The 15,461-nt window shown below is 41.4% G+C and overlaps 1 long non-coding RNA gene across 1 annotated transcript; it reads right to left on the bottom strand.

Annotated features, from left to right (window-relative positions):
• Positions 1–12,510: 12,510 nt before the first annotated feature.
• On the bottom strand, positions 12,511–15,414 carry LOC105947631. Its single transcript, XR_001171047.3, has 2 exons — positions 15,256–15,414; positions 12,511–13,729 (listed from the first exon to the last, which is right to left on the bottom strand). It is a non-coding gene; the product is annotated as an uncharacterized LOC105947631 (long non-coding RNA).
• Between the last annotated feature and the right edge of the window lie 47 nt (positions 15,415–15,461).

Genomic DNA, 15,461 nt, shown 5'->3' with positions numbered 1-15,461 from the left:
TATAGAAACCTAAAGCTGGCCGTAAACATTGAGATTTTTCCCTAACAACCAGTTTAGTGTGATCCGAGAAATCCATCAAATTATCGTAAGGTGGGCACTGAGCGATCGTACATATAGCTATTTTTCATCCATCAGTCAGAGAATGGAACATTTTCATTGTTAAAAATGACATTTACCCATTGTCAGTTTGTTTGCAGGACCAGGCAGGTAGTACTCCTAATTTCAACTAGACGATTTTGCTTGAAATGGCTGTTTTATGTTGGTGGACAAACCGTACTTTTAAACGATAGTTTCAGGATAAGCTTGGTCCTATGATAATGTATGGCCTTAGCCAAGTCTCCCGTTGGTCCTATGATAATGTATGGCCAAATAATATTTGCTCCATCTGTATTTAGGGAGAGTGCTAAAAACTAAGCAGATTTATATACACACATATCACATCTATAAAAAGAACAAGAAAAGGAATTATATTGGTGTTATCACTAGTGATACTCCTGATGTTGCTGTGTATAACCATCAATGTACCCCTGCACCAGTACCCTTAGGGGCATATATATTGTAGTGTGTAAGCCAACATCACCAGTGATTTTGCCCATAGCAACCAACCAGATCTTGGCTTTTGTTTTCTAACTTGTAATTGACTGTTCAAATCTAATTGCTGATTGTATGCTATGGGCAGAATCACCAGTGGTGTTGGCTTACACACTATAAATATACACTATACTATAATAAATATGCCCCTATTTTGCTCTTTGTATAGTTGGCTGGTGCTAGATTCCTTTGATGTCACATCCTGTGGAGCTTAACCCTAGTGCTGATTTTTATTATTGACATGTGCATCATTGCTTTTTCTAAAATAAAACCAGGATTTTTTGGAAGGTGAAGGGGTTTAGAATATATCATATGTGCATGTGATGGCCCTGGGCCAGAGGTATGGAGAAATGGAGAAGAGCAGGAAGTCTGGGGACATCAGCCAAGGCTAAGCAAAGGGAAAAGATACCTGGCTGCACTCTCATTGCCCTACATAATAAAGCATTATGTTTATCTTTACTTGTCCTAAAAAACAGGGATGTTAAACTCCACATGCAGTAATTAATGCAATTGCTATTTTAAACAATATGTGTCTGGCTGTTAATACTCTCTGCACTACTCATTCTGACACACCTGAAGGAGGTTTGACCTGCTACATTGTTTCTAGAGTCAAAACATCAGGACCAGAGAACAGAAACGGTTAAAATAATTTTACAGCCTTGTGGATATCCAGAAAGCTCCAAATGATTGGAAGGCCACTTTAGCTAAATAGGCCTACTTTATGTAAATAATTCTACTTTTTTAAAATGATTCCCTTTGTCTCTGTAATAGTAGAACTAGAACAGTGAAATTGATGGTAAGTAAGCTGGCAAAACAATCCTATTGGGTTTATTTCAAGTTTAAATGATTTTTAGCAGACTTAAGGGTGGTGATCTAAATTACAGAAAGATTCCTAATCTGAAAAACCCCAGGCCCCCAGCATTCCGGACAATTGATTCTTTACCTGTAGCTCTTCAGGTTTGCTCCAACAACATTTTCCAAAACAATAGGAACCCATACAGCAGCCATCTGCCAAGCTCCCTGTTACTGGTGCATCCATTGCTGCCCGTGTAGCAGCCAAGATTAATATTAATGCACCAGGGCCTAAACTGTGCCGCTAAAGGAGTTGTATTTCAGCCAGACCAAGTTCTTTGTTTAATATTAAATAGTTTTTTAGTGGACACTGTAACATTATTGCAAAATACATGGCAATAAGTAATTGTTAAAGGGGAACGCTACCCAAACAACTTGAGCTTTTTGAAAAGTAAACATAATATCAAGCAAATTTGCAATATACATCAGTATAAAAATATGCAGCCTTTTCATGATTTTTAATGTAATATGGTTTGGAACAGTTACTTAAGCCCCGCCCCCTGTTCTCTTGCTGATCTGTCTGACTACTTTGAGACTCGAAAAACTGTCCTCAGCCTGCATCCCACAATTCCCTGCACACAAGATGTTAATAAGTAAAGGAATGTTACTGTGAAATACATTATGTAGTTCCTGCATGCCGTCTGTAAACTGTGGATAAGTATTTTAAAGTTGTAACATCAATGTTTTAGTCCCTCCTCCCCTGCCAGGATTTCAAATGATGCAGAAAGGGAAGAGCTGTTTTTGCAGCTGGATTTCAGCATATAAAATGGCATTTATTCATACTTTCTGAAGGAACAGATTACAGCAGTGATCCCCCAACCAGTGGCTCAGGAGTAACATGTTGCTCACCAACCCCTTGGATGTTGCTCTCAGTGGCCTCAAAGCAGGTGCCTTTTTTTGAATTCCTGGCTTTTGGGCAAGTTTCGGTTGCATAAAAATCTGGTGTGCTGCCAAACAGAGCTTCATGTAGGCTGCCTGGCCACACAGGAGATACCAAATTGCTAATCAGAGCCCCTATTTGTAACCCCAGGAACATGTTTCATGCTTGTGTTGCTCCCTATCTCTTTTTACATTTGAATGTAGCTCACAGGTAAAAAAGGTTGGGGATTCCTGGATTACAGTTGTAGGTATATTAGGGGTTTCTGAGTTGCTTGGAGCTCTTTAGCAAATTTAGGTTTTGGAAGCCGGAGTTCCTGTTTAACAATTATATGACATACACAATGATGGGTTCCTATGGACTAAGCAGCAGTTCTGGGGATGGAATAAATGTATCCATTAAGATTACTGTACAAGTTATAGTATTATGCCCTAGGTAAAACACTTATACAAGGGTACGTGACTTTCAGTCTGAAGTATTTGTGTTGCACAGGGTTCTGTTTTGGGTTCACATATTGTAACATCTGGAATTAAGGTATTATTTGCTACATATGTTGCAGTATTAAGGTTCTCATTAATCCAGTTCATGGTATATTTGTAGTAATAAGTCACATCAACTGGACTTGCTGTGTTTTTCTTAAAGATGTTTCACCAGTCATGCTGAATTTAGAATTGAGAAGGCCAGTCGAATGGCAGATGAAATGTCTTCAAGTAAAACATAGCAAGTCCAGTTGATTCGACTTATTACTGCGCGCTGCACACACACAGTTCTCTTTAACCCTTTGGTGCCCTAGTGCGTGAATGCAAATTCATGTTTGTATTCAGGAATAAGCAGAATCCTTCATAAAAGATTCAGAATTGAGACAAATCCTAAAATATTGACATTAATGCATTATATGTATGTATGTGTGTGTGTGTATGTATGTGTCTGGAAACCCGTTACTTAGAAAGCTCCAAATTACGGGAAGGCTGTCTCCCATAGACTTCATTTTAAGCATTTTCAACATTTGTTAAATAATATCCTTTTTCTCTGTAATAATAAAACAGTACCTTGTACTTGATTCTAGATAAGATATAATTCACCCTTATTGGAGGCAAAACAATTCTACTGGGTTTATTTGTTTTAAATGATTTTTAGCAGACTTAAGGTATGGTGATCCAAATTACGGAAAGACTCCTTATTCAGAAAACCCCAGGTCCCGAGCATTCTGGGTAACAGGTCCCATACCTGTATAGATACCTTACTGTAATTTGACGTTATTGACATGAGTGATGCCCGGAGGTTAGAGCAGGTGGGCTCTCAGTGAATACGAGGCTAAAAACAGCTGCAGTAGAGCAATACACTTACGGTAAGTTTTAGACATGAAAATGTTTAGGAAACTTGCAAATGTATTTAATTGGAGATAAATGGGATTAAAATGAGAATGCAATTTTCACATTCAGCATTAAGCACTTAAATGGATACAGACAGAATTTATTTCTGCAGTAATAACACCAGGACACCAATATCATATAAATGGCACTTTATCTTTTGAAATAACTATTTTTTTCCCTCTTTTTTCCAGACTCACAATTCGTTAATAATGGGGATCCTGAACGCGTTTCATACCCTTCCGGTACTTAGTCATAGGCAGTTGTGTCCCCTTACGCTCCAAAACACACTTTTAAACATAGAGTTACCCCACCCATTGTTAAAAACATTACCAATTAATGGGAGACACCACTCCCTCCATTACAAACGTTTTACAAATACATTGACAGGGTTTGATAGCATTTAAAGCTAAAGACTAAGCAATGCCCCCCCCCCTCACACCTAGGGGCAGATTTATTAAAGTACAATCGCTCCAAATCCAACTTTTTCATACTGAGCGTATTTTCCTGCGACTTTTTCGTACTTTGCGACAACATTTGTGCGACAAAATCGTATTGTCGCGCCGAGTACGAAAGTTTCGGATTCATTCAAGCTTCGGTATTGTGACTTTCCTTGGGCCAGGTTGGAGCTGCAGAGTGCCATTGAGCCCTATGGGAGGCTTTCCTTGGGCCAGGTTGGAGCTGCAGAGTGCCATTGAGCCCTATGGGAGACTTTCCCTTGGGCTGCGGGCCTTGCCTTGGAGCTTGGCCAGGAGTGCAGCCATTGAGCCCTATGGGAGACTTTCCTTGGGCCAGGTTGGAGCTGCAGAGTGCCATTGAGTCCTATGGGAGACTTTCCTTGGGCCGGGTTGGAGCTGCAGAGTGCCATTGAGCCCTATGGGAGACTTACCTTGGGCCAGGTTGGAGCTGCAGAGTGCCATTGAGCCCTATGGGAGACTTTCCTTGGGCCAGGTTGGAGCTGCAGAGTGCCATTGAGCCCTATGGGAGACTTTCCTTGGGCCAGGTTGGAGCTGCAGAGTGCCATTGAGCCTATGGGAGACTTTCCTTGGGCCAGGTTGGAGCTGCAGAGTGCCATTGAGCCCTATGGGAGACTTTCCTTGGGCCGGGTTGGAGCTGCAGAGTGCCATTGAGCCCTATGGGAGACTTTCCTTGGGCCGGGTTGGAGCGGCAGAGTGCCATTGAGCCCTATGGGAGACTTTCCTTGGGCCAGGTTGGAGCTGCAGAGTGCCATTGAGCCCTATGGGAGACTTTCCTTGGGCCAGGTTGGAGCTGCAGAGTGCCATTGAGCCCTATGGGAGACTTTCCTTGGGCCAGGTTGGAGCTGCAGAGTGCCATTGAGCACTATGGGAGACTTTCCTTGGGCCAGGTTGGAGCTGCAGAGTGCCATTGAGCCCTATGGGAGACTTTCCTTGGGCCGGGTTGGAGCGGCAGAGTGCCATTGAGCCCTATGGGAGACTTCCAAAATCATGCATAGAAGGATCAAAGTCGGAAAGGTTTTCCCGAAAATTTGACTTTCGGATCACCAATATGATATTATCGTGACTAATACCATTTTTTCGTAAGCATTTTTGTGATATTTGCGATCATCAGAAATGATCATATCCAATCCCAATTTTACTCATTTCAACGTTGCGGGAGGTATTTTGAATCTTCAATTTGCATAAGCGCTTACCTTTGGGTCTCCTTTATGAGTTTGATGTTACGTTTTACTTGAGATTAAATAATTTATTATGATTTTCATTTTCCCAGACTGACTTATTAAGTAAATGAATTAAGGCTGTAATATGCTCATATAGAGCAAAGTGGGTTTTACAGTACTGGCTTATTCCTTATTCATTTTGGCGACTATCGTCCCAAAATAGCATGTTTTGAACTGGATTAGGACGATATTGCATCCTAGGGATGGTACAATCGGTTTTCTGTTAGTTCTTAGCTGCCATGGTATTTTGTGGCATGAAAGCAATCTGTCGTACAGTGAGTGACTCTAGTAATGGGCACAGAAATACACACATACATGAAGCCTCATTGGGAGGGGACTGTCTCAGTAGCCAGATGTGTTCTGATATTTAAGGAGGCCATTGTTTTGGGCCCATGTACAGAGCAATAAGCTGATGAATCTGTAGTGGCCAAGATGCCTGCTGGTACTGGCCCATGTAGAGAACTTACTGCCTATTATGATTCATAATAAAATGAACTGGGAATTACAGGAATGTGACAGTGTCTGTGATTCCCAGATGAGGTAACAATGGATTGCACAATGGAATCTCTTGATGGATACCAAGAACCGGTGTTACCGTATGGTTTTGTTTCATAACAGGCAGAATTAGCTGGCATTGATTCCACCAATCATTTATCATTTATATTACAAAAGGAGATAAACTCCATATGCAAAACTTTTTTGTTTGTCCTGAGGAAGGTTCTCTAGTGCAACCAAACTGACTAAATAAACCTCTTTGTACTTTTTGACTATAAAGTCCCATGAGTGGAAGACATTAAGTCTGACAGCCAGAGTCATTGGGTCTGTTCAGCTATTTTGCAGCACTTAAGTCCAACAAAAGTTATTACCAGAATTACCTTTCCCAGTCCAGGCTTGCAACCAGCCATAACAATAAAGAGCTATGCACCAGTTACAATGTGGGTATGGTATCTGTAAGCGAGAGAAAATGCACAACAGCCTCATTCTCTGATAAGGCTGATGCCACACATGGCGTTTTTTACGCTGCGTATTTTCTAATTCTCTCGGCGGCTGAAAAACGCACAATATCATCATCCATAGAAATAACTTGAAAAGACTCGAAGCAAACCACACAATGCGTAAATACGCTAGAAAACGCCTTACCACAGGTTTTTCAAGCGTTTGCCGAAATACGCCAGTATTTGCACAGCAAGCTATTCCTATGTATACACAAAAGCAGCTGCCAGACCTAGCGGAAATATGCTGTGTTTTTTACTATTTCGCACTATTAGCACCATGGAAACGAGATTTGCTACATCACCAGTACTAGGCTGAAAAACGCCATAGTCAGGGGCTGTGTGGCTTGTGCGGCGTTTTTAGGCTGAGAAAATACGCTGCGTAAAAACGCCACGCCAAGACTATGCAAGAATCAGCAGAATCTATGTAGATAATCCTCTACAATAGGGTGGGGGGGGGGGTGTGGGCCTTGGGTACAGCTGGAGAGGGGCAGGGTGACAACCCCTTATTTATGCACTGGCGCCCAGCTGTACTGCACTTTAGCATCATGCGGTGTAAAGAAAGGGGGATCAGTTATTTATCATTCAAGTAAACACCTTGGAAAGGGCAAGTAAAAATGCAAAGATGTTAAGATTGCTATTCACAGTAGGGTCTTCAGATGTTTATTTTAATATAGGGACTGAGCTAAATGACCTATGCAGGAGTCATTATTAATAGTGGGACAGGGTGCAAAGAGTTAAAACCAAGCACAGACTGCCATGTTACAAGCTAAGGCTTCCTCCTACCCACCCCCTGACTTGAACATCACTCAGGCATGTGAGTTAGTAAGTGGTGGGTGCAGGGTTCATCTCCTTAATGTTTGCCCTATGGCAGATGCAGAGCTATCTTGTGCCCAACTCTGCACCTCTTGCTGGACTTTTACTGCCCTAGACATTAGTCCCCAGTGAATGAGCACTTAGCGGCATGAGTTTGCACCCCTCAGTGCTCTTCCACATGCTGTTCCCTTCCATTAATAAATGACATGTCACGTCTCTTAGTGAACACATGTAGAGCATGCAGTCTGGCCCCTGCCACGTTTGTGCCAACAGATGTGCTGGTATGAGTGCCTCTACGTGCTGGAGGCATGTTGTTGTGGTGGCTGGGGCTCTTCAGCACCAATGGTTGCACAGACTACAGAGGGGGAGAGGACTGCAGTATCCTTTATACTCCTTTGACCAAAAATACAAAACTGACTGGACAGTGAAACACCCAGCGCCTTGCAAAATTACGTCATTAACCCTGATCTGATTTGTTTGGGCTTCTCACCAACTCACTGGATGTTGCTCCCAGTGCCCTAAAAGAAGGTGCTAATTTTTAAAAGTTTTGGCTGCAATCAGATGGTACCATCAATCAGAGCCTCCTGTAGGCTGCCAGTCAATATAGGAGCTACCAAATAGCCAATGATATCCCTTATTTGGCACCCCAGGCACCAAATGCTGCTCCCCAGCATCATTTACATTTGACTGTGGTTCACAAGTAAAAAAAAGGTTGGAGACTCCTGGTATAGAGAATAAGAACAGTGGGGTCCATAATAATGTAGAGCCAGGCCTTTGCAGGGAAGATACATTCATACTATGGAGCAGAGTATGTTGATATTCTTGTTAGATGATCCCTGAAGTAAAATAGTACATAACTTTGCCCGGAACAATATGTGAGAAACCGGCTCGTACAGTCTGGTTCAACAGAATCACGCCCAGCCAGCGCAGACTGCTTCTTACTGACATTCTCTTTCCTTTAGATCGCTGGTTCCACAGGTGCCCGACATCAGCGCACTTGCACCCCCCCCCCCCCCGTGCCCCTTATGCAGAATTATGATCTTAATCTGAGGAAATGCGGTTATATGTAGCACCCTGGTATCTTTAGCCGTTATGTGTGGAATGGGCATAATATCATTATGAAATTAAGTTTTATTTTTCTCTTGCTGTTACTTATTCTAGTGGTTAAACCCTCCCCCATCTGTCTCTATTGCCCTTAAAGGCACAGTTCACATATGTATTACTTTCCAGCCGTAGCCACACATTGTTAATAATTTAGGGAGCCATAAAATGGCTTTGGTGTGGGACCTGGTAACATTTAGTTATGGTACTGCTTACCTGCCAAGGTCCCTTCCTGTCTGTGACAAGTCTGACTTGAAAGCAGTCCTTTTTTCATTGTATCTTACCCTTCATGTGCAACCACAGTACTGGGCTTGGGGTTCTCTGCTCCATACCAACCAGCACAGTGTAGTTCCTTTCAAAATCCAGTTTCTACCTAATTTAATTCCATGCTGAAATCATCTCCCTTAAATAGAAATACATATGTCAATATTGGTGCCAGACTGCAGAAGCGCCACCTGCTGGCAAGCAAAAGAAAGTGCTTTGCATGCAACCAGAATGCTACAGAGAATGCAGGGCTGCCATCTCCTGGTGAAAATGTAAATTGCAAGCTGAAATTAAAGTTTTGCATTTTGGCCCAGCGGCAGAACTTCACAGGGGTCCAAATGTTTGTGACACAAAATTCTGTTTTTAAAAAAAATGCAAATTCAGTTTTCAGTAAAAAAAAAATCAGACATTGGGCCAGAGTATACAGACAATTTCTGATGGTGTTGATTAGTTGATTTGCCAGGGTGCCAAGTGTTTGGAGCAATTTGATATAGCTCCCACATAGGTGGGGAAATTAGGCCAAGGTGCACCCAAGTGGATCACATGTGTCAGACAGCTGGAGCATCCCTCTTGGGCACATTTTATTGTTGCCACAAATACAATAGCAATATCACTATGTGGCACAAAGCCCATACTGGTTCGGATATACAGAATTTATTCCATTTTGCTATGTCTCCTAGCAAGATAAGCAAAGTTTTTTTTCAGAAAGTGAGAGTTTGTGTTGTCTCTGATTTTATGTTACATATTGGTGGCTATGTAGAGAAGTTATGGGCTAGCGCTGACCTGCTTGCAAAGAGCTTATGAATGGATTTGCCTTTTTATTTTTGGGTTTGAATTCTGGTAGTACTCCCAATAAGGCATAAATGGTAGGTCATAATATAATATAATTTGCTTTATAAGATTGTTAGGATCAGCTGGGATTCGAGAACCTACAGGTTTCTGACCGCTCCCTTAACCATTAGACCAAGAGATCAGCTGGTTTACTCTCATCCTCATTTATTCTCAGGTTTTTACCTTACCCTTCTCACAACCCAGCAGTGTTATTGGTCACAGCCCAATATGCTGCCTAATCTTGTTCCTTCACTTGCTCCATCCCATTCTTGCCTGTTCCTTTCTCTTGGCCGCTCCGCCCTGCTCCTATCTGTCCTGTTCCTGACTGGTCTCTATAGCTTGTCCTTGCTTTAAGGACTTACCACCCATCTTATCCCTTACAGAGGTTGAATACTTTATGGTAGTGAGTTCTTGCTATGGTACAGTCCCACCAGTTGTGCAACAGAGCTTTCTTTTCTGCAATTCTGACATATATTTAATAAGCTTATTTCTCCAATTAACATCATTGTAGAAAGTAAACCATTGTATTCATGGCTAATAGTAATAGTAGGTTGGCTTCCTTGTCTGTAAGTTATTTATTAAGGGGTCACATTGAAGATTATGTTCCAGAGAATGGCATTGTTAAGGGCAATGACACATGGGGCGTTTGGCGCCCTTGACATTCTGGCTACCTCAGGTGAAAAAATATCCCTTGTTTACTTCCTGCTGGCTAGAATGCAAATCTCCGAATGGGAAACATACGCAGCGCAGTTACTTTCCCAAGAAGCCTGAAGTTTCCTCGAGAGGCAATTTTGGGCTACTTTTCCATTTGCATTTTAGCCAGTGGCAAAGTGTTTGAAGGAGATTAATCATCCATGTTAGAGGAAATTTATCAAGGGAGACTAATATCCTGGTGTGTCATTGCCCTAAGCAGTAATCTGCATGGCTCTATAAAACATAGATTTTGTCAAAGAAACTAGGTGTTTTATGATGTAGTAATAGATAAGAGTAGAAAACCGGCTAAAGGAATAATGTACAGAGGGTGGGTTGCCAAAGGATTTTTCATGTTTAAAACAAAAAGGCATCTAATCCTGCTTTATTTCTTTCTTTACTGCCATCTCCTCGGTGCCTACATGTGCTGCTAGCTACACTGAGAATACACCCTGCGTGCCAGGCTGGGGGGTTGGTAAATGATATGAAGATTCCGATTATAAAGAGAATTTTCAGATCTTGATGTCACTCCCAGGCCCAGTATGAAGACTGAAGGCTCAGTGGAGCAGAAGGAGAGCTGCTGCCCTGTACTCATGGGTCCTTTAATGCCAGGGAAACTGCAACTAATAAAAACAAATCAGAACTACATTTTACCTTCCTGTGTTGGTTCACTGCCCATTTAATCCATTCTCCCAATCCCTTCCTTATATATATATATATATATATATATATATATATATTACAGAAAATGAGACCCTTACAATAAAGACACAAAGCCAGTTTATGGTTAATCTGTTAACAGCACAGCTTTATAAACAACAGAAATGGGGCTTCTGGATCCCAAGAAATGTGAAAAACCTCTTTGAATCTTGAGCCAATCTGCATTAGAAGTGGAAATTCCTGATTCCTTAGTCGCAATTGGACAGGTTATAGTTCAACAGATGACAAGAAAAGGAACTAAACAGCTTAAAGGGGTTTGTGTGCATTAAAGCACACAAACGCCTTTGTTTCAGACAGACAATATACAGTATAAACTATACATACACACATACACACATCACAGCTTTATGAACAAGATAAATGGGGATTCTGGATCACAAGGAAGGTAGAAAAACTTCTAAGAAACTTGAGCCAATCTGCTTTATTAGAGGGAAAAATAATCTTCCTGATCCCTTAGTGGCAATCGGACTTTCTCCCAGGACCAATTGGCCCCCTGACAAAGTTTAAACCCCCCAAACTTCAGTGGAACAGATGACAGGAAAGGGACTGTAGTGTTCACTGAACAGCTTAAAGGGGATTTGTGTTCATTAAAACATATTTGTGACAAACATGACAGACAGACAATATATATATATACAGTACAGATATACAGACCAATACAAATGTAACTCAACACATGAAAAAAAGGTAGAACAGAGAGAAAATACACTTTACACAATATGAGACCCTTAATGCTAAAATAATGATACAGAAAGCATAAATAGGTTAATGAATAAGATAAAAGGGGCTTCTGGATGCCGAGGGAAGGGAAACCCTATTAGAAGCTTGAGCCAATCTGCTTCATTAGAGGGAAAAATTGCAGATTCCCAAATTCCTTAGTGGCAATTGGCTCCCAGGACCAACTGCCCCCCCCCCCTGGCAGGGTGTAGATCCCCGAAACTGCAGTGGAACAAATTCCATGAAAAGGCAGTAGTAGTGTTCACTGAAGAGCTCGGAGCGGTTTGTGTGCATTAAAACATATTTCAGATCTTACAACTAGTTAGAAATATAACAAATAATATACAGTACAAATAAATATACATGCATACATTACAGCTTGATTATAAAGATAAATGGAGCGTCTGGATCCCGAGAGAGAGGAAAAACCTCTGAGAAGCTTGAGCCAATCTGCATTAGAAGTGAAAATTCCTGATTCCTTAGTAGGTTATAGTTCAACAGATTACAACAAAAGGAACTAAACGGCTTAAAGGGGTTTGTGTGCATTAAAGCACACACATATATACACATACACACATACATCACAGCTTTATGAACAAGATAAATGGGGATTCTGGATCACAAGGAAAGTAAAAAAACTTCTAAGAAACTTGAGCCAATCTGCTTTATTAGAGGGAAAAATAACCTTCCTGATCCCTTAGTGGCAATCGGACTTTCTCCCAGGACCAATTGGCCCCCCAACAAAGTTTAAACCCCCAAAACTTAAGTGGAACAGATGACAGGAAAGGGACTGTAGTGTTCACTGAACAGCTTAAAGGGATTTGTGTTAAACATGACAGACAGACAATATCTACACACACACACACAGACAGACAATATATATATATATATATATATATATATATATATATATATATATATATATATATATATATATATATATATATATATATATACACATATACACAGTACAGATATACAGACCAACAAAAAAATGTAACTCAACACATGAAAAAAGGTAGAACAGAGAGAAAACCACACTTTACACAATATGAGACCCTTAATCAAAACAAATGTAACTCAACACACTCAAAACCATAAGAAAATGTAGAACAGAGAGAAAACCACGCTGTACAAAATATAAACCTCTCATTTCTGCTACTTGGGAGGGGAAGGGGATGTAAAACACTTAGAAAACACTCCTGGCATTAAAATGTTTCCAAAAGTCCTTGATAAAGACACCAGGGGAAAGTCTTTTCCGAGCCTTCCTGCTGGGACAGGCACTGGCATACCTGACAAATGAACCTATTGATTTGTTATGTGCAATGCTGAGCCATAAGGGAAGGTACATAGGGATAAAACTCCTTGTTCTTGAGTCCATGGCCTTGTCATGGTCAGTGCTGTGAAGCAGCTGTAATGGCATTGGCTGCCCTGGTGGTGGTGTTATCTAAACACTTTTTCCTGGGCACTCTCATTAGTAAAAGTGTTCAAGGAAAAAGCCAAAGGTGGGCGCTTGCCAGTGACACAGAAGAGCCTTCTTCAGATAAGCCATCTATACTGGTATGTAAATAGCTTCCCCAAACAGACATAGAAAATCCTCCCCTCGGCATATCTTGGTGGCCACACTCTAGCAACTAGCCCCCACGGCCTTCAGGATGGTAGCTTCCAGGAGCTTCAAAGAGATGCATCTTTCCAAGAAGCTAATAGCAAGGCACAGGATCACAAAGTCAAAGGAACAGCGCCGGTGCACTCAAAATGGCGGTGACCCTGCCAAATTGTTGTGAGGTCTTCCTGGTTTGCTAGGAAATATGATGGTAAAAAGTCCTTTTCCAGACCTTTATTAAAAAAGTAACAATATTATCTGTACTGTAAAGATCTCAAGGGCATTGGCCATGCTGTTAAATGTATTCCACTGCTCCTGTACATAGAGGTGCTGTTCCCTTTGCTCCAGGCCTGCAGGGCACACACTGGGCACACACTGGGCACCCTGACATCTGCTGCACCCACATCTTTTCTCATCTTTCATTTCTTAAGTTCTTTCATCAGTTTTGTGAGGTGATAAGTCTTTATCCACAAGGCAAGTCTATGGCAAAGTCCTGCAACCCAGTAAATGCTTTTTACACATCTCTAGAAGGAAATCTGTGAGGAATCTCTGATAAATACAGGAATATTTCCAGACAACTCACATCATTTTCGCAGGTGATAAAATCTGAAAATAAAGGAATATTTTACAATTGATAAATCGGCCCCTTAAACTTTAATAAAAGGTATAAAATAGAAATCAATTGAAAAACAATGAAACAAATTAACACTTTTTTTAGGGGCATTTCTGTCCCCGAGGCAGAGATTGCGCAATTATGGCTTTCCAACACTGCAGTATGTACTGTGTTGGGAATATTAGAACTGTCCTTGCACTTTGTAGCTCTTTACCCCCCACACGTTTTTCACCTGAACAGCTTGGGTTTTCAGAAGGCCTGTGTAGGAGAGAACTTCAAATTATGAAATCCAGACAGGACTTTGAATTGAATGGCGCAACAATCAACCAATTGCAGATCACTATGTCATAACCCACTACCTCATGTCATAGACCCACCCCTGAAATGTCACCCATCCTGCTCCCAAGACTGGCAGCCCCGCCCCATGCTCAGACTCCAAAGTAGCAAAAACTGGCAACCCTAAGCTGACTAGCACCTCCCCACAGACAATCTACAGACTCGCTGAATAAGTCAAACAAGAGTGGCACTGCCAATCCTGAGTTGCAGCCCTTTTGTGCTGCCTGTAGCTCCCGCTCCTCCCCTGGCCCCCAATCTCCAAGGAAGGATACCCCAGTATTTACTCCGTTCTGACAATGTCCCCAGGAAACTGAAAATACTACTGTATTTCCTATTAACTATCTCTAACTACTAAAATAATGAATTAGCGATCACAATGACTATTCGTGTCTCAGGGACAATAATGAATCCTCCTATGTGTTGAAGTTTCAAACTACTTACTATATGGAATATTTAATGTAATTAAATAAACCTTATGGGTAATCAATTTATATTTATTTATCTTTCATCAGCCATTTCCAATAATTAAACGGTTTGCATAAAGTCAGCCAAGTTATGGAAACAGCTAATGGAAGGGTCTTCTTTTTCTTGTTTTGTGGTGCATAAATCATTAACCCCAGAGCACCACTTCTTACAACAATACCCCATGCCTCCATCAGTCGTGCAGTCACCTATGTATATACCTTTGATGTATATGCCTTTATGTCTATTCTGGGCAGTCAGCCATGCACTCCACCAAGGAGTTGGTGAGCAGGGAAGGTGGAATGTGCAGCTCTTCTCCAGGTACATTGTATAAAAGCATTCAACAAAACAAAATGGCAGGCAAAGGTAAGGACATTGAATGGGAGACCTTATATATAACCAGCTTATTGGCCAGGACACATTTTTCCCATTGTAATGCAGTCAGGCAGGGAGGTGGTCCCAGCTTCTGAAATATATGAGTATTAGGACCACCAGATGGGGTTCACATTGACATTGATAGGGCTACTTGGAAATGCTATGACTTCTACAGGGCCATCCAATTTTTTAGTGCTAAACGTTGCAGAAAATGACATACATATGGGCAAGCTAAACTACAACTCACAACAGCCCCAAGCGGTCCTCAGAGCTTCAATCTAAGAATCAACTGCAAAAATGAATGCCAGCCCCCATCACATTACAAAGTAGAAGCACAATTACATACCCAATGCAGCTGGAAGAAGGTTGTAGTGCAGTTTGGGTCTGAAAGTCTGAAACTGCTGAAAGTGTAAAGGGAAGCTTTTTTCTACACCAGACAGTTCCATTGCATGCTGGGTAAACAAAACTACACTACCCAACATGCACTGGAAGAGAAGAGCCAGGTACATTAATGCTTTTATCAAGACTACCTCCACCTGGTGGGAGAGGAGG

Source organism: Xenopus tropicalis, chromosome 6 (assembly GCF_000004195.4).
Source record: "Xenopus tropicalis strain Nigerian chromosome 6, UCB_Xtro_10.0, whole genome shotgun sequence".
In the NCBI taxonomy this organism is placed as follows: domain Eukaryota; kingdom Metazoa; phylum Chordata; class Amphibia; order Anura; family Pipidae; genus Xenopus; species Xenopus tropicalis.
Note: the sequence above shows the minus strand (reverse complement) of the source record. Positions and strands in the feature narration are given on the sequence as shown.